Source organism: Nerophis lumbriciformis, linkage group LG39 (genome assembly GCF_033978685.3).
Source record: "Nerophis lumbriciformis linkage group LG39, RoL_Nlum_v2.1, whole genome shotgun sequence".
In the NCBI taxonomy this organism is placed as follows: domain Eukaryota; kingdom Metazoa; phylum Chordata; class Actinopteri; order Syngnathiformes; family Syngnathidae; genus Nerophis; species Nerophis lumbriciformis.
In genome coordinates, this window is record NC_084586.2 from 20992501 (window position 1) to 21017920 (window position 25420).

Below are 25420 nucleotides of genomic sequence, written 5' to 3' on the forward strand. Positions count from 1 at the left end.
GTTGGCGTCGTCACCCACAAGAGCGTTGGCGTCGTCACCCACAAGAGTGTTGGCGTCATCACCCACAAGAGTGTTGGCGTCATCACCCACAAGAGTGTTGGCGTCATCACCCACAAGAGGGATGACGTCATCACCCACAAGAGTGTTGGCGTCATCACCCGCAAGAGCGTTGGCGTCGTCACCCGCAAGAGCGTTGGCGTCGTCACCCGCAAGAGCTTTGGCGTCATCACCCGCAAGAGCGTTGGCGTCGTCACCCACAAGAGTGTTGGCGTCGTCACCCACAAGAGTGTTGGCGTCATCACCCACAAGAGTGTTGGCGTCATCACCCACAAGAGGGATGACGTCATCACCCGCATGAGTGTTGGCGTCGTCACCCGCAAGAGTGTTGGCGTCGTCACCCGCAAGAGTGTTGGCGTCATCACACACAAGAGGGATGACGTCATCACCCGCATGAGTGTTGGCGTCATCACCCGCAAGAGCGTTGGCGTCGTCACCCGCAAGAGCGTTGGCGTCGTCACCCGCAAGAGCTTTGGCGTCATCACCCGCAAGAGCGTTGGCGTCATCACCCACAAGAGTGTTGGCGGCATCACCCACAAGAGTGTTGGCGTCATCACCCACAAGAGGGATGACGTCGTCACCCGCATGAGTGTTGGCGTTGTCACCCGCAAGAGCGTTGGCGTCGTCACCCGCAAGAGCGTTGGCGTCATCACCCACAAGAGTGTTGGCGTCGTCACCCACAAGAGTGTTGGCGTCGTCACCCGCAAGAGTGTTGGCGTCGTCACCCACAAGAGTGTTGGCGTCGTCACCCACAAGAGTGTTGGCGTCGTCACCCACAAGAGTGTTGGCGTCATCACCCACAAGAGTGTTGGCGTCGTCACCCACAAGAGTGTTGGCGTCGTCACCCACAAGAGTGTTGGCGTCGTCACCCACAAGAGTGTTGGCGTCATCACCCGCATGAGTGTTGGCGTCATCACCCACAAGAGTGTTGGCGTCATCACCCGCAAGAGTGTTGGCGTCATCACCCGCAAGAGCGTTGGCGTCATCACCCACAAGAGTGTTGGCGTCGTCACCCGCAAGAGCGTTGGCGTCATCACCCGCAAGAGTGTTGGCGTCGTCACCCGCAAGAGTGTTGGCGTCGTCACCCGCAAGAGCGTTGGCGTCATCACCCGCAAGAGTGTTGGCGTCGTCACCCACAAGAGTGTTGGCGTCATCACCCACAAGAGGGATGACGTCATCACCCGCATGAGTGTTGGCGTCGTCACCCGCAAGAGCGTTGGCGTCGTCACCCGCAAGAGCGTTGGCGTCGTCACCCACAAGAGTGTTGGCGTCGTCACCCACAAGAGTGTTGGCGTCATCACCCACAAGAGGGATGACGTCATCACCCGCATGAGTGTTGGCGTCGTCACCCACAAGAGTGTTGGCGTCGTCACCCACAAGAGTGTTGGCGTCATCACCCACAAGAGGGATGACGTCATCACCCGCATGAGTGTAGGCGTCATCACCCACAAGAGTGTTGGCGTCATCACCCGCAAGAGTGTTGGCGTCATCACCCGCAAGAGCGTTGGCGTCATCACCCACAAGAGTGTTGGCGTCGTCACCCGCAAGAGCGTTGGCGTCATCACCCACAAGAGTGTTGGCGTCATCACCCACAAGAGTGTTGGCGTCATCACCCGCAAGAGTGTTGGCGTCGTCACCCGCAAGAGTGTTGGCGTCGTCACCCGCAAGAGTGTTGGCGTCGTCACCCGCAAGAGTGTTGGCGTCGTCACCCGCAAGAGCGTTGGCGTCGTCACCCGCAAGAGCGTTGGCGTCATCACCCGCAAGAGTGTTGGCGTCGTCACCCACAAGAGTGTTGGCGTCATCACCCACAAGAGGGATGACGTCATCACCCGCATGAGTGTTGGCGTCGTCACCCGCAAGAGCGTTGGCGTCGTCACCCGCAAGAGCGTTGGCGTCGTCACCCACAAGAGTGTTGGCGTCGTCACCCACAAGAGTGTTGGCGTCATCACCCACAAGAGGGATGACGTCATCACCCGCATGAGTGTTGGCGTCGTCACCCACAAGAGTGTTGGCGTCGTCACCCACAAGAGTGTTGGCGTCATCACCCACAAGAGGGATGACGTCATCACCCGCATGAGTGTTGGCGTCATCACCCACAAGAGTGTTGGCGTCATCACCCGCAAGAGTGTTGGCGTCATCACCCGCAAGAGCGTTGGCGTCATCACCCACAAGAGTGTTGGCGTCATCACCCGCAAGAGTGTTGGCGTCGTCACCCGCAAGAGCGTTGGCGTCATCACCCACAAGAGTGTTGGCGTCATCACCCGCAAGAGGGATGACGCCATCACCCGCAAGAGCGTTGGCGTCGTCACCCGCAAGAGTGTTGGCGTCATCACCCACAAGAGGGATGACGTCCTCACCCGCAAGAGTGTTGGCGTCGTCACCCGCAAGAGTGTTGGCGTCATCACCCGCAAGAACGTTGGCGTCGTCACCCGCAAGAGCGTTGGCGTCATCACCCGCAAGAGTGTTGGCGTCATCACCCGCAAGAGTGTTGGCGTCGTCACCCGCAAGAGCGTTGGCGTCGTCACCCGCAAGAGCGTTGGCGTCGTCACCCACAAGAGTGTTGGCGTCATCACCCACAAGAGGGATGACGTCATCACCCGCAAGAGCGTTGGCGTCGTCACCCGCAAGAGTGTTGGCGTCGTCACCCACAAGAGTGTTGGCGTCATCACCCACAAGAGTGTTGGCGTCGTCACCCACAAGAGTGTTGGCGTCATCACCCACAAGAGTGTTGGCGTCATCACCCACAAGAGGGATGACGTCATCACCCGCATGAGTGTTGGCGTCATCACCCGCAAGAGCGTTGGCGTCATCACCCGCAAGAGCGTTGGCGTCGTCACCCGCAAGAGTGTTGGCGTCATCACCCACAAGAGGGATGACGTCATCACCCGCATGAGTGTTGGCGTCGTCACCCACAAGAGTGTTGGCGTCGTCACCCACAAGAGTGTTGGCGTCATCACCCACAAGAGGGATGACGTCATCACCCGCATGAGTGTAGGCGTCATCACCCACAAGAGTGTTGGCGTCATCACCCGCAAGAGTGTTGGCGTCATCACCCGCAAGAGCGTTGGCGTCATCACCCACAAGAGTGTTGGCGTCGTCACCCGCAAGAGCGTTGGCGTCATCACCCACAAGAGTGTTGGCGTCATCACCCGCAAGAGTGTTGGCGTCATCACCCGCAAGAGTGTTGGCGTCGTCACCCGCAAGAGTGTTGGCGTCGTCACCCGCAAGAGTGTTGGCGTCGTCACCCGCAAGAGTGTTGGCGTCGTCACCCGCAAGAGCGTTGGCGTCGTCACCCGCAAGAGCGTTGGCGTCATCACCCGCAAGAGTGTTGGCGTCGTCACCCACAAGAGTGTTGGCGTCATCACCCACAAGAGGGATGACGTCATCACCCGCATGAGTGTTGGCGTCGTCACCCGCAAGAGCGTTGGCGTCGTCACCCGCAAGAGCGTTGGCGTCGTCACCCACAAGAGTGTTGGCGTCGTCACCCACAAGAGTGTTGGCGTCATCACCCACAAGAGGGATGACGTCATCACCCGCATGAGTGTTGGCGTCGTCACCCACAAGAGTGTTGGCGTCGTCACCCACAAGAGTGTTGGCGTCATCACCCACAAGAGGGATGACGTCATCACCCGCATGAGTGTTGGCGTCATCACCCACAAGAGTGTTGGCGTCATCACCCGCAAGAGTGTTGGCGTCATCACCCGCAAGAGCGTTGGCGTCATCACCCACAAGAGTGTTGGCGTCATCACCCGCAAGAGTGTTGGCGTCGTCACCCGCAAGAGCGTTGGCGTCATCACCCACAAGAGTGTTGGCGTCATCACCCGCAAGAGGGATGACGCCATCACCCGCAAGAGCGTTGGCGTCGTCACCCGCAAGAGTGTTGGCGTCATCACCCACAAGAGGGATGACGTCCTCACCCGCAAGAGTGTTGGCGTCGTCACCCGCAAGAGTGTTGGCGTCATCACCCGCAAGAACGTTGGCGTCGTCACCCGCAAGAGCGTTGGCGTCATCACCCGCAAGAGTGTTGGCGTCATCACCCGCAAGAGTGTTGGCGTCGTCACCCGCAAGAGCGTTGGCGTCGTCACCCGCAAGAGCGTTGGCGTCGTCACCCACAAGAGTGTTGGCGTCATCACCCACAAGAGGGATGACGTCATCACCCGCAAGAGCGTTGGCGTCGTCACCCGCAAGAGTGTTGGCGTCGTCACCCACAAGAGTGTTGGCGTCATCACCCACAAGAGTGTTGGCGTCGTCACCCACAAGAGTGTTGGCGTCATCACCCACAAGAGTGTTGGCGTCATCACCCACAAGAGGGATGACGTCATCACCCGCATGAGTGTTGGCGTCATCACCCGCAAGAGCGTTGGCGTCATCACCCGCAAGAGCGTTGGCGTCGTCACCCGCAAGAGCGTTGGCGTCGTCACCCGCAAGAGCTTTGGCGTCGTCACCCGCAAGAGCGTTGGCGTCGTCACCCACAAGAGTGTTGGCGTCGTCACCCGCAAGAGCTTTGGCGTCATCACCCGCAAGAGCGTTGGCGTCATCACCCACAAGAGCGTTGGCGTCATCACCCACAAGAGCGTTGGCGTCATCACCCACAAGAGTGTTGGCAAAAATGACAAAAAAAATTCCAGGAATTCCCAGGACTTCCCGGTTTTCAAAGCCATCTTTTCCTGGAAAGTTTTCACAGTTTTCAAACTCTTTTCTGACTATTCCACCGTCAAAACATTTCTCCTAGTTCGGACAACAAAAGTAGCATTTTTATTTTCCCACAAATTCCCGGAATTTGTACGAATTCCGAAATGCCCATTTAAATTCAAACTGTGACTACGTCAAAAACCGATTCAAAAACATTCCAACACCAACCCGTCCGTATCCTCTAGGACAATTGCACTAGTGTCAATATTGTCAAACTTCCTGCTTTTCCCAAATGTCCAGGGAATTTCCATTCAAATGAATAGGAACATTTCTCAAATTTGATTGCATTTTTTCAACTTTAATGGATTATTTCCAGCATCCACCCACACGGTTCTTACCATAAATTCAGCACAAAAACATGTTTGCCCTTTAACACAATTCCTGGTTTTCCTGGAATTTCCGGTAATTTCCTCCCCCATTGACAATGAATGGGAAATATACAATCGACTGCATATCCCACATTCAAGCTAGCATGTTGCCCCGTTCCGAAAATTCTTTAATTACCTGGAATTACCAGGAATTTCCCCCCCATTGTGTTATGTGTGCAGGGGGGAGTTGACGGCACAGACACAAGGGGGTAATATAGCTCTATGCATTTTATTATATAAATGACAATATATATACTAATCAACAATAATACTATACATAAACTAGAGAATGGACTGTGACTAATTGAAAAGTGTGTGTGTGAGGCTCTGTGTGTGATTAGCTGTAGTGTGTTACCAAATGTTGACCGAGGAGAAGGCACAAGGCAGGAAGGCAGTCTGTGATCTGTGAGCAGGCGGAGATAGTCAGGGAGAATGGCGAGGTGTCAGAGGTCCTTACTGTTATGTGTGCAGGTGGGAGTTGACGGCACAGACACAAGGGGTACTTACTAGGGTAACAAATGGTTAAGTTCCAGCCAGGATCCTCGGGTCCGCTGGTCTGTATACAGCTCGCCCTCATCAGTCCCAGGTGTGCCGATTGCTGATCACCCAAAGCCTTGCCGGCATGTGGGCGTGTCCTAAAGAACCATTTTTGTAACTGTGTCCTAAAGAACAATTGTTTTTAACTCTGTCCTAAAGAACCATTTTTGTAACTCTGTCCTAAAGAACAATTGTTTTCAACTCTGTCCTAAAGAACCATTTTTGTAACTCTGTCCTAAAGAACAATTGTTTTTAACTCTGTCCTAAAGAACAATTGTTTTTAACTCTGTCCTAAAGAACAATTGTTTTAAACTCTGTCCTAAAGAACAATTGTTTTTAATTCTGTCCTAAAGAACAATTGTTTTAAACTCTGTCCTAAAGAACAATTGTTTTTAACTCTGTCCTAAAGAACAATTGTTTTTAACCCTGTCCTAAAGAACAATTGTTTTTAACTCTGTCCTAAAGAACAATTGTTTTAATTCTGTCCTAAAGAACAATTGTTTTTAACTCTGTCCTAAAGAACTATTGTTTTTAACTCTGTCCTAAAGAACAATTGTTTTTAATTCTGTCCTAAAGAACAATTGTTTTTAACTCTGTCCTAAAGAACAATTGTTTTTAACTCTGTCCTAAAGAACAATTGTTTTTAACTCTGTCCTAAAGAGCAATTGTTTTAAACTCTGTCCTAAAGAACAATTGTTTTTAATTCTGTCCTAAAGAACAATTGTTTTTAACTCTGTCCTAAAGAACAATTGTTTTTAACTCTGTCCTAAAGAACAATTGTTTTTAACTCTGTCTTAAAGAACAATTGTTTTTAACTCTGTCCTAAAGTACAATTTTTTTTAACTCTGTCCTAAAGAACAATTGTTTTTAGCTCTGTCTTAAAGAACAATTGTTTTTAACTCTGTCCTAAAGAACAATTGTTTTTAACTCTGTCTTAAAGAACAATTGTTTTTAACCCTGTCCTAAAGTACAATTTTTTAAACTCTGTCCTAAAGAACAATTGTTTTTAACTCTGTCCTAAAGCACAATTATTTTTAACTCTGTCCTAAAGAACAATTGTTTTTAACCCTGTCCTAAAGTACAATTTTTTTTAACTCTGTCCTAAAGAACAATTGTTTTTAGCTCTGTCCTAAAGAACAATTGTTTTTAACTCTGTCCTAAAGTACAATTGTTTTTAACCCTGTGCTAAAGAACAATTGTTTTAATTCTGTCCTAAAGAACAATTGTTTTTAACTCTGTCCTAAAGAACAATTGTTTTTAACTCTGTCCTAAAGAAGAATTGCATTGTGGGTTTGTTTGGTTTTTCCATCACACTTGTCACACTGAAGATGGATGATGCTTGTATTTAATAATACTACCTGGCCTCCACCTGGGGAAATAATGTGTGTGTATGTGTGTGTGTGTGTGTGTGTGTGTGTGTGTGTGTGTGTGTGTGTGTGTGTGTGTGTGTGTGTGGTGGACCTTGTGATTGGTTGCACACACACACACACATTTATATATATATATATACTATATATATATATATATATATATATACAGTGGGGCAAAAAAGTATTTAGTCAGCCACCAATTGTGCAAGTTCTCCCACTTAAAATGATGACAGAGGTCTGTAATTTTCATCATAGGTACACTTCAACTGTGAGAGACAGAATGTGAAAAAAAAAAAAAAAATCCAGGAATTCACATTGTAGGATTTTTTAAAAATGTATTTGTAAATTATGGTGGAAAATAAGTATTTGGTCAATAACAAAAATTCAACTCAATACTTTGTAATATAACCTTTGTTGGCAATAACAGAGGTCAAACGATTACTATAGGTCTTTACCAGGTTTGCACACACAGTAGCTGGTATTTTGGCCCATTCCTCCATGCAGATCTTCTCGAGAGCAGTGATGTTTTGGGGCTGCCGCCGAGCAACACGGATTTTCAACTCCCTCCACAGATTTTCTATGGGGTTGAGGTCTGGAGACTGGCTAGGCCACTCCAGGACTTTCAAATGCTTCTTACGGAGCCACTCCCTCGTTGCCCGGGCGGTGTGTTTGGGATCATTGTCATGCTGGAAGACCCAGCCACGTTTCATCTTCAAAGCTCTCACTGATGGAAGGAGGTTTTGGCTCAAAATCTCACGATACATGGCCCCATTCATTCTTTCCTTAACACGGATCAGTCGGCCTGTCCCCTTCGCAGAAAAACAGCCCCAAAGCATGATGTTTCCACCCCCATGCTTCACAGTAGGTATGGTGTTCTTGGGATGCAACTCAGTATTCTTCTTCCTCCAAACACGACGAGTTGAGTTTATACCAAAAAGTTCTATTTTGGTTTCATCTGACCACATGACATTCTCCCAATCATCCATGTGCTCTCTGGCAAACTTCAGACGGGCCTGGACATGCACTGGCTTAAGCAGGGGGACACGTCTGGCACTGCAGGATTTGATTCCCTGTCGGCGTAGTGTGTTACTGATGGTAACCTTTGTTACTTTGGTCCCAGCTCTCTGCAGGTCATTCACCAGGTCCCCCCGTGTGGTTCTGGGATTTTTGCTCACCGTTCTCATGATCATTTTGACCCCACGGGATGAGATCTTGCGTGGAGCCCCAGATCGAGGGAGATTATCAGTGGTTTTGTATGTCTTCCATTTTCTGATAATTGCTCCCACGGTTGATTTTTTCACACCAAGCCACTTGCCTATTGTAGATTCACTCTTCACAGTCTGGTGCAGGTCTACAATTCTTTTCCTGGTGTCCTTCGACAGCTCTTTGGTCTTGGCCATAGTGGAGTTTGGAGTCTGACTGTTTGAGGCTGTGGACAGGTGTCTTTTATACAGATAACCAGTTCAAATAGGTGCCATTAATACAGGTAACGAGTGGAGGACAGAAGAGCTTCTTAAAGAAGAAGTTACAGGTCTGTGAGAGCCAGAGATCTTCCTTGTTTGAAGTGACCAAATACTTATTTTCCACCATAATTTACAAATAAATTCTTTAAAAATCCTACAATGTGAATTCCTGGATTTTTTTTCCACATTCTGTCTCTCACAGTTGAAGTGTACCTATGATGAAAATTACAGACCTCTGTCATCATTTTAAGTGGGAGAACTTGCACAATCGGTTGCTGACTAAATACTTTTTTGCCCCACTGTATATATATATATATATATATGTGTGTGTATATATATATCATTTGAGCTGGTATTGATGAGTCTTCAAGTCACTCCCTCCACCCACACATTCACCTTTGACCTCAAAAGCCTGCAAATTAGCAATTAATTGCTCATCCCAGAGAGAGAGGGCCCCAGGTGTGTGTGTGTGTGTGTGTGTGTGTGTGTGTGTGTGTGTGTGTGTGTGTGTGTGTGTGTGTGTGTGTGTGTGTGTGTGTGTGTGTGTGTGTTACTGAATAAGGACAAAGGCTAGACGTGGCAAAGGTTGCTAGAGGACTTTTGATGTATTACTTTTCATGTTAACATAACACACATGTACAGGTAAAAGCCAGTAAATTAGAATATTTTGAAAAACTTGATTTATTTCAGTAATTGCATTCAAAAGGTGTAACTTGTACATTATATTTATTCATTGCACACAGACTGATGCATTCAAATGTTTATTTCATTTAATTTTGATGATTTGAAGTGGCAACAAATGAAAATCCCAAATTCCGTGTGTCACAAAATTAGAATATTGTGTAAGGGTTACATTTTGAAGACACCTGGTGCCACAAACTAATCAGCTGATTAACTCAAAACACCTGCAAAGGGCTTTAAATGGTCTCTCAGTCCAGTTCTGAAGCCTACACAAACATGGGGAAGACTTCAGATTTGACAGCTTTCCAAAAGGCAACCATCGACACATTGCACAAGGAGGGAAAGACACAAAAGGTTATTGCTGAAGAGGCTGGCTGTTCTCAGAGCTCTGTGTCCAAACACATTAATGGAGAGGCAAAGGGAAGGAAAAACTGTGGTCAGAAAAAGTGTACAAGCGATAGGGATCACCGCGCCCTGGTCAAGATTGTGAAAAAAAACCCATTAAAAAATGTGGGGGAGATTCAGAAGGAGTGGACAGCTGCTGGAGTCAGTGCTTCAAGATCCACCACCAAGAGACGCTTGAAAGACATGGGTTTCAACTGCCGCATACCTCGTGTCAAGCCACTGTTGACCAAGAAACAGCGCGAAAAGCGTCTCACCTGGGCTAAGGAAAAAAAGAGCTGGACTGCCGCTGAGTGGTCCAAAGTCATGTTTTCTGACGAAAGCAAATTTTGCATTTCCTTTGGAAATCGAGGTCCCAGAGTCTGGAGGAAGACAGGAGAGGCACAGGATCCACGTTGCCTGAAGTCTAGTGTAAAGTTTCCACCATCAGTGATGGTTTGGGGTGCCATGTCATCTGCTGGTGTCGGTCCACTCTGTTTCCTGAGATCCAGGGTCAACGCAGCCGTCTACCAGCAAGTTTTAGAGCACTTCATGCTTCCTGCTGCTGACCTGCTCTATGGAGATGGAGATTTCAAGTTCCAACAGGACTTGGCGCCTGCACACAGCGCAAAATCTACCCGTGCCTGGTTTACGGACCATGGTATTTCTGTTCTAAATTGGCCCGCCAACTCCCCTGACCTTAAGCCCCATAGAAAATCTGTGGGGTATTGTGAAAAGGAAGATGCAGAATGCCAGACCCAAAAACGCAGAAGAGTTGAAGGCCACTATCAGAGCAACCTGGGCTCTCATAACACCTGAGCAGTGCCAGAAACTCATCGACTCCATGCCACGCCGCATTAACGCAGTAATTGAGGCAAAAGGAGCTCCAACCAAGTATTGAGTATTGTACATGCTCATATTTTTCATTTTCATACTTTTCAGTTGGCCAACATTTCTAAAAATCCCTTTTTTGTATTAGCCTTAAGTAATATTCTAATTTTGTGACACACGGAATTTTGGATTTTCATTTGTTGCCACTTCAAATCATCAAAATTAAATGAAATAAACATTTGAATGCATCAGTCTGTGTGCAATGAATAAATATAATGTACAAGTTACACCTTTTGAATGCAATTACTGAAATAAATCAAGTTTTTCCAAAATATTCTAATTTACTGGCTTTTACCTGTATTGGTGTATTATTATTCATGTTAACATAACACACATGTATTGGTGTATTACTATTCATGTTAACATAACAAAGATGTATTTCATGTTGTCTAAATGTCTGAAAGGGCGGTCCTTGTTGTCATGGTAACCTCAAAAGTATGAATGGTGTTGGGGTGAGCACAAAGAATCAGACTCAAGTAAGAAGGAAAGAAAGACCAATTTCTTTATTATTTTGAAAGGATGGTGAAGATTGAAAGGCGTCCATCAGTCCTGGTCAAAAGTCTACATACACTTGTAAAGAACATCATGTCATGACTTTACAATCATTTCTACAAGTCTTATTTTGTTGTGATGTAGTGATTGGAGCACATACTTGTTGCTCACAAAAAACATTCATGAAGTTTGCTTCTTTTATGAATTTATTATGGCTCTACTGAAAATGTGAGGGTCAAAAGTATACATACAGCAATGTTAATATTTGCTTACATGTCCCTTGGCAATAAAGCATAATACTTACCACCAAGCTTGACGGTCGTCGTGGTGTTCCTGGGATTAAAGGCCTCACCAAACATATTGCTGGCTATTGTGGGCAAACAGCTCCATTTTTGTTTCATCTGACCACAGAACTTTCCTCCAGAAGGTCTTATCTTTGTCCATGTGATGTCAGATGAAACAAAAATGGCCACAATACCCAGCAATATGTTTGGAGGAGAAAAGGTCCCAGGAACACCATGCCTACCGTCAAGCATGGTGGTGGTAGTATTATGCTCTGGGCCTGTTTTGCTGCCAATAGAACTGCTGCTTTAAATGGGACAATGAAAAAGGAGGATTAGCTCCAAATTGTTCAGGACAAGCTAAAATCATCAGCCCGGAGGTTGGGTCTTGGGCACAGTTGGGTGTTCCAACAGGACAATGACCCCAAAAGTGGTAAAGGAATGGCTAAATCAGGCTAGAATGAAGGTTTTAGAATGGCCTGACTTAAAGGTGTGGACAATGCTGAAGAAACAAGTCCATGTCAACACATTTAGCTGAACTGCAGCAATTTAGTGGTCAAGTGGTCAAGCAGAAGCTTGTGGATGGCTACCAAAAGCGCCTTATTGCAGGTCAACTTGCCAAGGGACATGTAAGCAAATATTAACATTGCTGTATGTATACTTTTCACCCTCACATTTTCAGTAGAGCCATAATAAATTCATAAAAGAAGCAAACTTCATGAATGTTTTTTTGTGAGCAACAAGTATGTGCTCCAATCACTACATCACAACAAAATAAGACTTGTAGAAATGATTGGAAAGTCATGACATGATGTTCTTTACAAGTGTATGCAGAGGTGGGTAGAGTAGCCAGAAATTGTACTCAAGTAAGAGTACTGTTACTTTAGAGATTTATTACTCAAGTAAAAGTAAGGAGTAGTCACCCAAATATTTACTTGAGTAAAAGTGAAAAGTATGTTGTGAAAAAACTACTCAAGTACTGAGTAACTGATGAGTAACATACACACACACATCATATATATATATATATATATATATATATATACAGTATATAATTTATATTTATTTATTTTGCCGCTTTTGTTTACATGTTAAAGGTGTTTTAATGAATATACATGCATGTTTAACACATATAGATTCCTTTCTTTCATGAAGACAAGAATATAAGTTGGTGTATTACCTGATTCTGATGACTTGCATTGATTGTAATCAGACAGTAGTGATGATAACGTCCACATTTTCAAATGGAGGAGAAAAAAAAGTTCCTCCTTTCTGTCTAATACCACATGAAAGTGGTTGCTTTTTAGCATCTTATTTGTCCAGCTTCCATATTCGTTTTTATACACTTTACAAGAAATACATTGGCGGCAAACTCCGTAGCTTGCTAGCTTGTTTGCGCTGGCTTTCGGAGACTCTTATTTTGAAAGCGCAGGCGCAATGGAGCGGCACTTTTATTGTGAAGACAGGAACTGTGCAGTCAGTCTTTAGGCTTTTGACGGGATGTACGGTTGAAATAAAAAATGGTCTTTTTTCCTTCACAGTTTTGATTGATTGATTGGAACTTTTATTAGTAGATTGCACAGTACAGTACATATTCCGTACAATTGACCACTAAATGGTAACACCCGAATACGTTTTTCAACTTGTTTAAGTCAGGTCATGTGACCGCCTGGCTCTGTTTGATTGGTCCAACGTCACCAGTGACTGCATCTGATTGGTGGAACGGAGTGAACGTCACCAGTGACTGTATTTGTTGAAACGCAGGCACTATGAAGGTCTGTCTGACAGACCAAAACAAACAAAGCGTGCATTAACGGATCGATAAAAATGAATGAATGTAGATAAAAGTAGCGGAGTAAAAGTAGCGTTTCTTCTCTATAAATATACTCAAGTAAAAGTAAAAGTATGTTGCATTAAAACTACTCTTAGAAGTACAATTTATCCCAAAAGTTACTCAGGTAGATGTAACGGAGTAAATGTAGCGCGTTACTACCCACCTCTGGTAATGAAGATGTCATTATAATTGTAATGAAGATGTCATTATTATAGTAATGAAGATGTCATTGTAATAGTAATGAAGATGTCATTGCAGCAGTGACTGGACATTAAATTCATCAGCATTAGTCACACTTGTCAACATCCTGACACACTAACTGCTGCAAAATCTATTACACACCTTGCTAATGGAGAAGGATGACATTTAGCAACTAGCATACACGCTAGTCCCAGATGACTCTAATACTACTTCCTGTACACACAACATGTGTCCAACATGACTCTGGTACTACTTCCTGTACACACAACATGTGTCCAAGATGACTCTGGTACTACTTCCTGTACACACAACATGTGTCCAAGATGACTCTGGTACTACTTCCTGTACACACAACATGTGTCCAAGATGACTCTGGTACTACTTCCTGTACACACAACATGTGTCCAAGAATACTCTGGTACTACTTCCTGTACACACAACATGTGTCCAAGATGACTCTGGTACTACTTCCTGTACACACAACATGTGTCCAAGATGACTCTGGTACTACTTCCTGTACACACAACATGTGTCCAAGAATACTCTGGTACTACTTCCTGTACACACAACATGTGTCCAAGATGACTCTGGTACTACTTCCTGTACACACAACATGTGTCCAACATGACTCTGGTACTACTTCCTGTACACACAACATGTGTCCAACATGACTCTGGTACTACTTCCTGTACACACAACATGTGTCCAAGATGACTCTGGTACTACTTCCTGTACACACAACATGTGTCCAAGATGACTCTGGTACTACTTCCTGTACACACAACATGTGTCCAAGAATACTCTGGTACTACTTCCTGTACACACAACATGTGTCCAAGATGACTCTGGTACTACTTCCTGTACACACAACATGTGTCCAAGATGACTCTGGTACTACTTCCTGTACACACAACATGTGTCCAACATGACTCTGGTACTACTTCCTGTACACACAACATGTGTCCAACATGACTCTGGTACTACTTCCTGTACACACAACGTGTGTCCAAGATGACTCTGGTACTACTTCCTGTACACACAACATGTGTCCAACATGACTCTGGTACTACTTCCTGTACACACAACATGTGTCCAAGATGACTCTAGTACTACTTCCTGTACACACAACATGTGTCCAAGATGACTCTGGTACTACTTCCTGTACACACAACATGTGTCCAAGATGACTCTGGTACTACTTCCTGTACACACAACATGTGTCCAAGATGACTCTGGTACTACTTCCTGTACACACAACATGTGTCCAAGATGACTCTGGTACTACTTCCTGTACACACAACATGTGTCCAAGATGACTCTGGTACTACTTCCTGTACACACAACATGTGTCCAAGAATACTCTGGTACTACTTCCTGTACACACAACATGTGTCCAAGATGACTCTGGTACTACTTCCTGTACACACAACATGTGTCCAAGATGACTCTGGTACTACTTCCTGTACACACAACATGTGTCCAAGAATACTCTGGTACTACTTCCTGTACACACAACATGTGTCCAAGATGACTCTGGTACTACTTCCTGTACACACAACATGTGTCCAACATGACTCTGGTACTACTTCCTGTACACACAACATGTGTCCAACATGACTCTGGTACTACTTCCTGTACACACAACATGTGTCCAAGATGACTCTGGTACTACTTCCTGTACACACAACATGTGTCCAAGATGACTCTGGTACTACTTCCTGTACACACAACATGTGTCCAAGAATACTCTGGTACTACTTCCTGTACACACAACATGTGTCCAAGATGACTCTGGTACTACTTCCTGTACACACAACATGTGTCCAAGATGACTCTGGTACTACTTCCTGTACACACAACATGTGTCCAACATGACTCTGGTACTACTTCCTGTACACACAACATGTGTCCAACATGACTCTGGTACTACTTCCTGTACACACAACGTGTGTCCAAGATGACTCTGGTACTACTTCCTGTACACACAACATGTGTCCAACATGACTCTGGTACTACTTCCTGTACACACAACATGTGTCCAAGATGACTCTAGTACTACTTCCTGTACACACAACATGTGTCCAAGATGACTCTGGTACTACTTCCTGTACACACAACATGTGTCCAAGATGACTCTGGTACTACTTCCTGTACACACAACATGTGTCCAAGATGACTCTGGTACTACTTCCTGTACACACAACATGTGTCCAAGATGACTCTGGTACTACTTCCTGTACACACAACATGTGTCCAAGATGACTCTGGTACTACTTCCTGTACACACAACATGTGTCCAACATGACTCTGGTACTACTTCCTGTACACACAACATGTGTCCAACATGACTCTGGTACTACTTCCTGTACACACAACATGTGTCCAACATGACTCTGGTACTACTTCCTGTACACACAACATGTGTCCAACATGACTCTGGTACTACTTCCTGTACACACAACATGTGTCCAACATGACTCTAATACTACTTCCTGTACACACAACATGTGTCCAACATGACTCTGGTACTACTTCCTGTACACACATGTGTCCAACATGACTCTGGTACTACTTCCTGTACAAAATACTGTCTAAACATCTCAAAATGCAATCGACCGTTTTGGAATACCTTTGGTAATTTGCATAGATTGTACGTCAGTACTCTGACCATATTATTAGAGCAGTCATACTGGAAATATGCAAACATTGTGAAGAGTTGTGCTGTTTATCATTCACAATCCTTATGTAAGACATGAACACATATGTTTTTATTTTATTATGCATTATAAATGGTAAATAAATTTGTCATTATACTCTCTCATACCTGCCAACTACTCCGGTTTTCCCGTAATTAGTGCGGTTTTCATCAACCTATTCCGGGTTACGGTTGCAGTGATAAAAAATACGGTTTTTCATTAATTAAATTTTTTTTATTTTTTTTAAGTTTTATTCACGAAATCGCGTAACAACAATGACAATCGACACTGCTTCCCGTAACTTCCTATCGAGCCATTCCGAATGCCATGCGCGAGGCTATTTATAGCACCGCTGCCAAGCACGAGGCACCAGTTGCCATTGTTTCCAAACGAGCGAACGATCATGGAATCAGCCGGAAAAAAATCGCAAACGAGTCTTAAACCGAAAAGAAAACTGCAGTCATTCCGTGAAGAATATTCAAAAGCCTATCCGGGAAGAATTATCCGTTCCAAAAAGGGTGAAAACTACGCGAATTGCACCTTGTGCAGAAAAGATTTTTCGATCGGACACGGAGGAATTAGCGATGTAAAAGACCACGTTGGGACAAAAAAACACAAGTCTAATGCCGTTGCTAGCGATACAAGTGGAAAACTTTCAACGTTTTTTGTCGTCGCCCAAACAGATTCTTTGGATGTGATAAATGCCGAAGTTTTATTTACGTAGGCAATAATTGAGCATGGACTAGAATAAATTTGGATTTTAGCCACAAAAAGGTAATGACACCAATGTTATCTATTGGAATTGTTTAGTACTGTTATACTGTTAAAAGTGTTTATACTATTTATGCTTTCAAGTCCAAGTTGAAGAAATCTTGTTAAATGTTGACAGCATAACTACCAAAATACAGAATTATGTCCTTAATATTTTTGCAGTGCTATTTCTGTTGAAAAGTTCAAATGATTACATTAGAGATGTGATGTGCCACTTTTCAAGTGTCTGATGGCTTCAATTAATTTTCATTCATTTTTCATATTTTGTATTCTTTTGAAAGGCTTACAAAAAAACTACATTTGAATTGTAATTCCATGCTATTGACAGGACTATTAATTTTAATGAAGTTAGCTTACCATGTTTACAGTATGATAATTGTGATAGAAATGTGAATTTTAGGCACAGAATATTTTTTACAATTGAACAAGGCAGTAGATTATACAAGCTTGGACAGAAAGTTAATAATGACACCAATTTTTTTTTTTATGGAATTGTTTAGTACTGTTTTACCATTTGTTTACTGTAAAAAGTGTTTATACTTTCAATTAACAAATTGAAGTCTTGTGAAAGGTTGACAGGATAACTGGCATTAACTGTCCAAATAATTTCAAACTATTGAAGTTAGCTTACAGAATAAACATGTCAATCAACCCATATGATTTTTGCTGTAACATTTTTGTTTTGAAAAGTCACTGTGACTGATAGAAAAGTGATGGTTTTAGCAACATTTTAACCTGTCTGAATGCTAATAATCATTTTGCGTCGGGGGGCAAAGCCCCCCACCAGGACTTTGTCCTGGTCCTACCGGGGCCTGCGGCCCCTGGACCCTGGCTACTAGGTTTTTCTGATTTCAAAAGTTGGCAGGTATGCTCTCTAAAAACATTCACCAACAATACTCCATTTAAATGTCATATCCTGAAATGAAGCAAATATGAGTGATATTGTTATTATAAGTACAGGCTGCTACACTTTCACATCCCCAAAGATGCCGAAAAAGACACCAAAAGATGCTAGTTGCGGCAACTTTTTTTTTTTTAACCCTTTGTGAGGATTGCAATTGATTCTTCATCTAAACGGAATTATGTGAACGTCCCGTCGGTCGGCATTCCAGCGAGAGAGGAAATATTACAGTAATCCATCCATCCATCCATCCATCTTCTTCCGCTTATCCGAGGTCGGGTCGCGGGGGCAGCAGCTTAAGCAGGGAAGCCCAGACTTCCCTCTCCCCAGCCACTTCGTCCAGCTCCTCCCGGGGGATCCCGAGGCGTTCCCAGGCCAGCCGGGAGAGATAGTCTTCCCAGCGTGTCCTGGGTCTTCCCCGTGGCCTCCTACCGGTCGGACGTGCCCGAAACACCTTCCTAGGGAGGCGTTCGGGTGGCATCCTGACCAGATGCCCGAACCACCTCATCTGGCTCCTCTCGATGTGGAGGAGCAGCGGCTTTACTTTGAGCTCCCCCCGGATGACAGAGCTTCTCACCCTATCTCTAAGGGAGAGCCCCACCACTCGGCGGAGGAAACTCATTTCGGCCGCTTGTACCCGTGATCTTGTCCTTTCGGTCATGACCCAAAGCTCATGACCATAGGTGAGGATGGGAACGTAGATCGACCGGTAAATCCGGCTCAGCTCCTTCTTCACCACAACGGATCGATACAGCGTCTGCATTACTGAAGACGCCGCACCGATCCGCCTGTCGATCTCACGATCCACTCTTTCCCCACTCGTGAACAAGACTCCGAGGTACTTGAACTCCTCCACTTGGGGCAAGATCTCCTCCCCAACCCGGAGATGGCACTCCACCCTTTTCCGGGCGAGAACCATGGACTCGGACTTGGAGGTGCTGATTCCCATCCCAGTCGCTTCACACTCGGCTGCGAACCGATCCAGTGAGAGCTGAAGATCTTGGCCGGAGGAAGCCATCAGGACCACATCATCTGCAAATAGCAGAGACCTAATCCTGCAGCCACCAAACCTGATCCCCTCAACGCCCTGACTGCGCCTAGAAATTCTGTCCATAAAGGTTATGAACAGAATCGGTGACAAAGGGCAGCCTTGGCGGAGTCCAACCCTCACTGGAAACGTGTCCGACTTACTGCCGGCAATGCGGACCAAGCTCTGACACTGATCATACAGGGAGCAGACTGCCACAATAAGACAGTCCGTTACCCCGTACTCTCTGAGCACTCCCCACAGGACTTCCCGGGGTACACGGTCGAATGCCTTCTCCAAGTCCACAAAACACATGTAGACTGGTTGGGCAAACTCCCATGCACCCTCAAGGACCCTGCCGAGAGTATAGAGCTGGTCCACAGTTCCACGACCAGGACGAAAACCACACTGTTCCTCCTGAATCCGAGGTTCGACTATCCGGCGTAGCCTCCTCTCCAGTACACCTGAATAGACCTTACCGGGAAGGCTATTACAGTAAGTCTTTGTTTTATTATGGTTAGTTCGTATGTTTAGCACCTAGCAATGCTATAGTGTCACAATACATCCGTTTAGCACTCGGCTTCTAAAACTTTTTGTTCATCCTCTTTGTGTTCGGGCTCAAAAATATAATGTCCTTTATCATCATTTTTCCCAAAGTGATTGTTGTTGTCTCTCACAAAGTTTGCTGGATTAGCATTGTTGTTGATGGGGGAGGGATCTGTGGTTCCTCCTCATTAACTCTCCAAATGTCTTGGGACGCTGCGTGAGATTGATACTATTTTCATCACATTTATTTATTCCCAGACCTGGGAAGTCTTTTGCCTCGGATATTGATCTGGGATATTGATCTGGTATATTGATCTGGGATATTGATCCATTCATGTTTGCAACGCCCATTTCCCGCTTCTGCCCGTGCCACAACCGGAGGAACACGCCAAGAGGATGCCGTGACCACCTGCCCTGTTTTCCTGGCCAGTGCACACCGCTACACATGACAGAGCAGCACGTTAACCTCTCTTTCGCACACACACACACACACGCACACACACTTTCCTTCCTTACGGGTGAACACCAGCTGGGGGTGTTGGGACGACAGTGTTACCATAGCAACAGTGTTTAAGGCGTGGCATTGGCCATTTCAGTGCCAAAAAGCAGGTGTGTGTGTGCGTGTAGCGCCTCGTTAGTCGCTCATTTTAGTGGAATGTGCTTGTAATTTCACGCACACAAACGTGTCAACAAATGTTTCATGCGTCCATACTTTACATCACACACCTTTTTTCTGGACCTTTTCCCTCTCATCACTAACACTGTGTGTGACATGGATCCAATTCACACACACACACACACACACACACACACACACACATTTTTGTATTCCTTACCTTCTTGAGACCTCCGAACTTGTTCACGGGTCCTCATATGGAAGGTACTTTTCCTTGCTGATATCTCAAGAAGGGTAGAAATACAAGAACAAACACACACACACACACACACACATATTTTTGTATTTCTCTACCTTCTTGAGACCTCCAAACTTGTTCACGGGTCCTCATATGGACGGCACTTTTCCTTGCTGATGTCTCAAGAAGGCTAAAAATACAAGAACACACATACACACACACACACACACACACACACACATACATGTCTTGCCTACTTTGTGTGGACCCACGTTTGGTTAGTAGATTGGGAGGGCCCCCCTTTCCACTATAGCTAGAATGATGGAAACATGTATATCTACCACTAGATGGGAGTAGAGAGTTGCAACCTCACTTCAGAATGCAAAACACACAAAGTAAAACAAAATATTTTACTTCTGTAGTTGTGAGGACCAGGAAAATGTCCTCACACGTCAAAAGGTCCTCACAGAAAGGTTGGTTTGTCAAGTGTATGTCCACACAAGGATGGTGAGACAAGTGCACACACACACACATTTTTGTATTCCTTACCTTCTTGAGACCTCCGAACTTGTTCACGGGTCCTCATATGGAAGGTACTTTTCCTTGCTGATATCTCAAGAAGGGTAGAAATACAAGAACAAACACACACACACACACACACACACACACACACACACACACACACACACACACACACACACACACACATACTGTTGTCAGGACTGGTAGCAGTCCGTACAAGGAACACACACACAAACACACACACACACACACACACACAAACACACACACACATGCGTGTAGAGGGCACTCGGGGCTTTGGGCAGGGTCATAGTACTGGATATCTTCCGGCATGATGTTCATCTAACACACACACACACACACACACACAGGAAGAGGTATTCTGAAATAGGAATGTCAGCAGTGTTTTTCCTTTGATGGCAGGTCATGCACTCCCTACATGTCATGTCTGACTATATTACTCAACGTTGTGTACGTCCTCCACTTACTGTATGTGTCACATATTATGTGTGACACATTATGCATACCTGCCAACTACTCCGGTTTTCCCGTAATTCGTACGGTTTTCATCAACCTATTCCGGGTTACGGTTGCAGTGATAAAAAATACGGTTTTTCATTAATTAAAAAAAAAAAAAAGGGTGAAAACTACGCGAATTGCACCTTGTGCAGACAAGATTTTTCGATCGGACACGGAGGAATTAGCGATGTAAAAGACCACGTTGAGACAAAAAAACACAAGTCTAATGCCGTTGCTAGCGATACAAGTGGAAAACTTTCAACGTTTTTCGTCGCCCAAACAGATTCTTTGGATGTGATAAATGCCGAAGTTTTATTTACGGAGGCAATAATTGAGCATGGACTTCCAATCGCACTGGCTGATCACATGGGACAGTTAAATGTTTGTAATGCAACCTTTAAAAATCATTACGCGGTGATCGCGGTCCCAAAAATAAACTTTTCTTGCATGATAATGTCCAGAAAAATTCGCTTTATATTACTATAGAGTCCTTTTAACGAATGAGTTTGATGGTTTATCACAAACCTTAAATGAAAGAAGTCCTTTGTTCTCCTGCACCATGCATGCGCTTTGGCCTTGCTTCGTGTTTGGTGCGTAATCCTGTCGGCTGTATTTCACAGCACGACATACTGTTAAAAGTGTTTATACTATTTATGCTTTCAAGTCCAAGTTGAAGAAATCTTGTTAAATGTTGACAGCATAACTACCAAAATACAGAAGTATGTCCTTAATATTTTTGCAGTGCTATTTCTGTTGAAAAGTTCAAATGATTACATTAGAGATGTGATGTGCCACTTTTCAAGTGTCTGATGGCTTAAATTAATTTTCATGAATTTTTCATATTTTGAATTCTTTTGAAAGGCTTACAAAAAAACTACATTTGAATTGTAATTCCATGCTATTGACAGGACTATTAATTTTAATGAAGTTAGCTTACCATGTTTACAGTATGATAATTGTGATAGAAATGTGAATTTTAGGCACAGAATATTTTTTACAATTGAACAAGGCAGTAGATTATACAAGCTTGGACAGAAAGTTAATAATGACACCAATTTTTTTTTTAATGGAATTGTTTAGTACTGTTTTACCATTTGTTTACTGTAAAAAGTGTTTATACTGTTTATACTTTCAATTAACAAATTGAAGTCTTGTGAAAGGTTGACAGGATAACTGGCATTAACTGTCAAAATAATTTCAAACTATTGAAGTTAGCTTACAGAATAAACATGTCAATCAACCCATATGATTTTTGCTGTAATATTTTTGTTTTGAAAAGTCACTGTGACTGATAGAAAAGTGATGGTTTTAGCAACATTTTAACCTGTCTGAATGCTAATAATCATTTTGCGTCGGGGGGGGGGGCGAAGCCTGAACCCCCCACCAGGACTTTGTCCTGGACCTACCGGGGCCTGCAACCCCTGGACCCTGGCTACTAGGTTTTTCTGATTTCAAAAGTTGGCAGGTATGCTATAAATATGGAACAAAAACTTACTTGGCTTGGACAAAAGTAGTTGCTTGAGGAATTGACATGAAAAGAAGTATCAGGCATGAACAGAGCATAAATGTGTTGAGGTCGTCAGGACGAACAACAGAAAATGAATGAACTTAAATACTATGGGCATGATTAGTGAAAGCAGGTGCGTGACTCAAAACGTGAAACAGGTGCGTGACGTGACAGGTGAAAACTAATGGTTGCTATGGTGACCAGACAAGGGAGTGAAAAGACAGAAACTAAACAAAACATGACTTAAAACAAAACATGATAATACAGACATGACAACAACATTATGACTTTTTGAGCAATGACTGTCTTTCGGGAACAAACGATTGGGGATCCCAAAGGGTCCCACTCATAAAAGTCTTGAACATACTGTAGGTCATACAGTATTTACATCATGTCAATAGTACGTTTTGACATGACTTTACAAATGTTTGTTTATGCCCTTATTGTCAAATATATCTTTGTTTTTGATATGGCAAAAACACAAAATATGTCATGTTTTCCTCCACAAAAAATTGAAAGTGTAATATTTGACTTGAAGTCATTAAATATGTCAATATTTCATAACAACATGGAGTATTTGGAGCTGTAGGTCAACATGTGTATGACACTGAGAGTTTGTCACCACTTAGAATAAAATAGAATAGAAAGTACTTTATTGATCCCTGGGGGAAATTCATCATGGTCCTGCCAGCCAGCCACTAGGTGTCAGTGGGAGGGGCTTAACATCCAATAAGTGGTCATGTGACTTCACCAGCGTGTCATGTGCTTTGAGCATCGCTGGGACCCCCCTTATTTTCCCCTCCACCCCCCCACTGCCAGTACCACCGCTTTGGGGCGTTGCCATGACAACAGGGTCAGAGGCAAGCCCCCGCCGGCTGAAAAACAAAACAAAAATGTCCTCCAAGTGTCTGTTTAGCACACACTCGACCCTTACAATACATCTTCTTCTCTATACATGCACACACATGGGAATATAACATTTACTTGTGTGTGATATCATGTGCGATACAAGCAGTCCTCCAGTGTGTTTACTTGTGTGTGTGATATCATGTGTGATACAAGCAGTCCTGCAGAGTGTTTACTTGTGTGTGTGATAGCATGTGCGATACAAGCAGTCCTGCAGAGTGTTTACTTGTGTGTGCGATATCATGTGCCAAACAAGCAGTCCTGCAGAGTGGTTACTTGTCTGTGATATCATGTGTGATACAAGCAGTTCTGCAGAGTGTTTACTTGTGTGTGATATCATGTGCGATACAAGCAGTCCTGCAGAGTGTTTACTTGTGTGTGTGATAGCATGTGCGATACAAGCAGTCCTGCAGAGTGTTTACTTGTGTGTGCGATATCATGTGCCAAACAAGCAGTCCTGCAGAGTGGTTACTTGTCTGTGATATCATGTGTGATACAAGCAGTCCTGCAGAGGTTTTACTTGTACGTGTGATATCATGTGTGATACAAGCAGTCCTGCAGAGTGTTTACTTGTGTGTGTGATAGCATGTGCGATACAAGCAGTCCTGCAGAGTGTTTACTTGTGTGTGCGATATCATGTGCCAAACAAGCAGTCCTGCAGAGTGGTTACTTGTCTGTGATATCATGTGTGATACAAGCAGTTCTGCAGAGTGTTTACTTGTGTGTGATATCATGTGCGATACAAGCAGTCCTGCAGAGTGTTTACTTGTGTGTGTGATATCAAGTGCGATACAAGCAGTCCTGCAGAGTGGTTACTTGTGTGTGTGATATCAAGTGCGATACAAGCAGTCCTGCAGAGTGTTTACTTGTGTGTGTGATATCAAGTGTGATACAAGCAGTCCTGCAGAGTGTTTACTTGTGTGTGTGATATCAAGTGCGATGCAAGCAGTCCTGTAGAGTGTTTACTTGTGTGTGTGATAGCATGTGCGATACAAGCAGTCCTGCAGAGTGTTTACTTGTGTGTGTGATATCAAGTGTGATACAAACTGTCCTGCAGAGTGTTTACTTGTATGTGTGATATCATGTGCGACACACGCAGTCCTGCAGAGTATTTACTTGTATGTGTGATATCATGTGCGATACAAACTGTCCTGCAGAGTGTTTACTTGTATGTGTGATATCATGTGCGATACAAGCAGTCCTGCAGAGTGTTTACTTGTGTGTGCGATATCATGTGCCAAACAAGCAGTCCTGCAGAGTGGTTACTTGTCTGTGATATCATGTGTGATACAAGCAGTTCTGCAGAGTGTTTACTTGTGTGTGATATAATGTGCAGTACAAACAGTCCTGCAGAGTATTTACTTGTATGTGTGATATCATGTGCGATACAAACTGTCCTGCAGAGTGTTTACTTGTATGTGTGATATCATGTGTGATACAAGCAGTCCTGCAGAGTGTTTACTTGTGTGTGCGATATCATGTGCCAAACAAGCAGTCCTGCAGAGTGGTTACTTGTCTGTGATATCATGTGTGATACAAGCAGTTCTGCAGAGTGTTTACTTGTGTGTGATATCATGTGCGATACAAGCAGTCCTGCAGAGTGTTTACTTGTATGTGTGATATCAGGTGTATCCGCTTTCATCAAGTGCTTTTTGGTACGGGGGGGTTGCTTGGTCAAATTCAGCTTTGCTAGATGACAGCATCGATAGCCTTTTATTAATTCCGGTAGGTATTCTTTTCGTGGTGGTGGGTGGGTGGTTGCTGTCATGGTGCACGTATTGGAGTGTTGTGTTGGATTTCGTGAATGGTTGGTAGCTGTTATTTCTCAAGTTGATAGTGACGTCGAGGAAGTTGACGGTTTGCTTGTTGGCTTCAATCGTGATCCGTAGGCCGTTCTCTTTGAAAATTTGGCATATGCCCTTC

At 44.4% G+C, this 25420-nt stretch overlaps 1 protein-coding gene across 2 annotated transcripts in view; it reads left to right on the forward strand.

The window, feature by feature from the left end:
• sh2d3ca (SH2 domain containing 3Ca) overlaps positions 1 to 25420 on the forward strand; it is a 98676-nt gene that overhangs the window by 29245 nt on the left and 44011 nt on the right. The window lies entirely within an intron of this gene.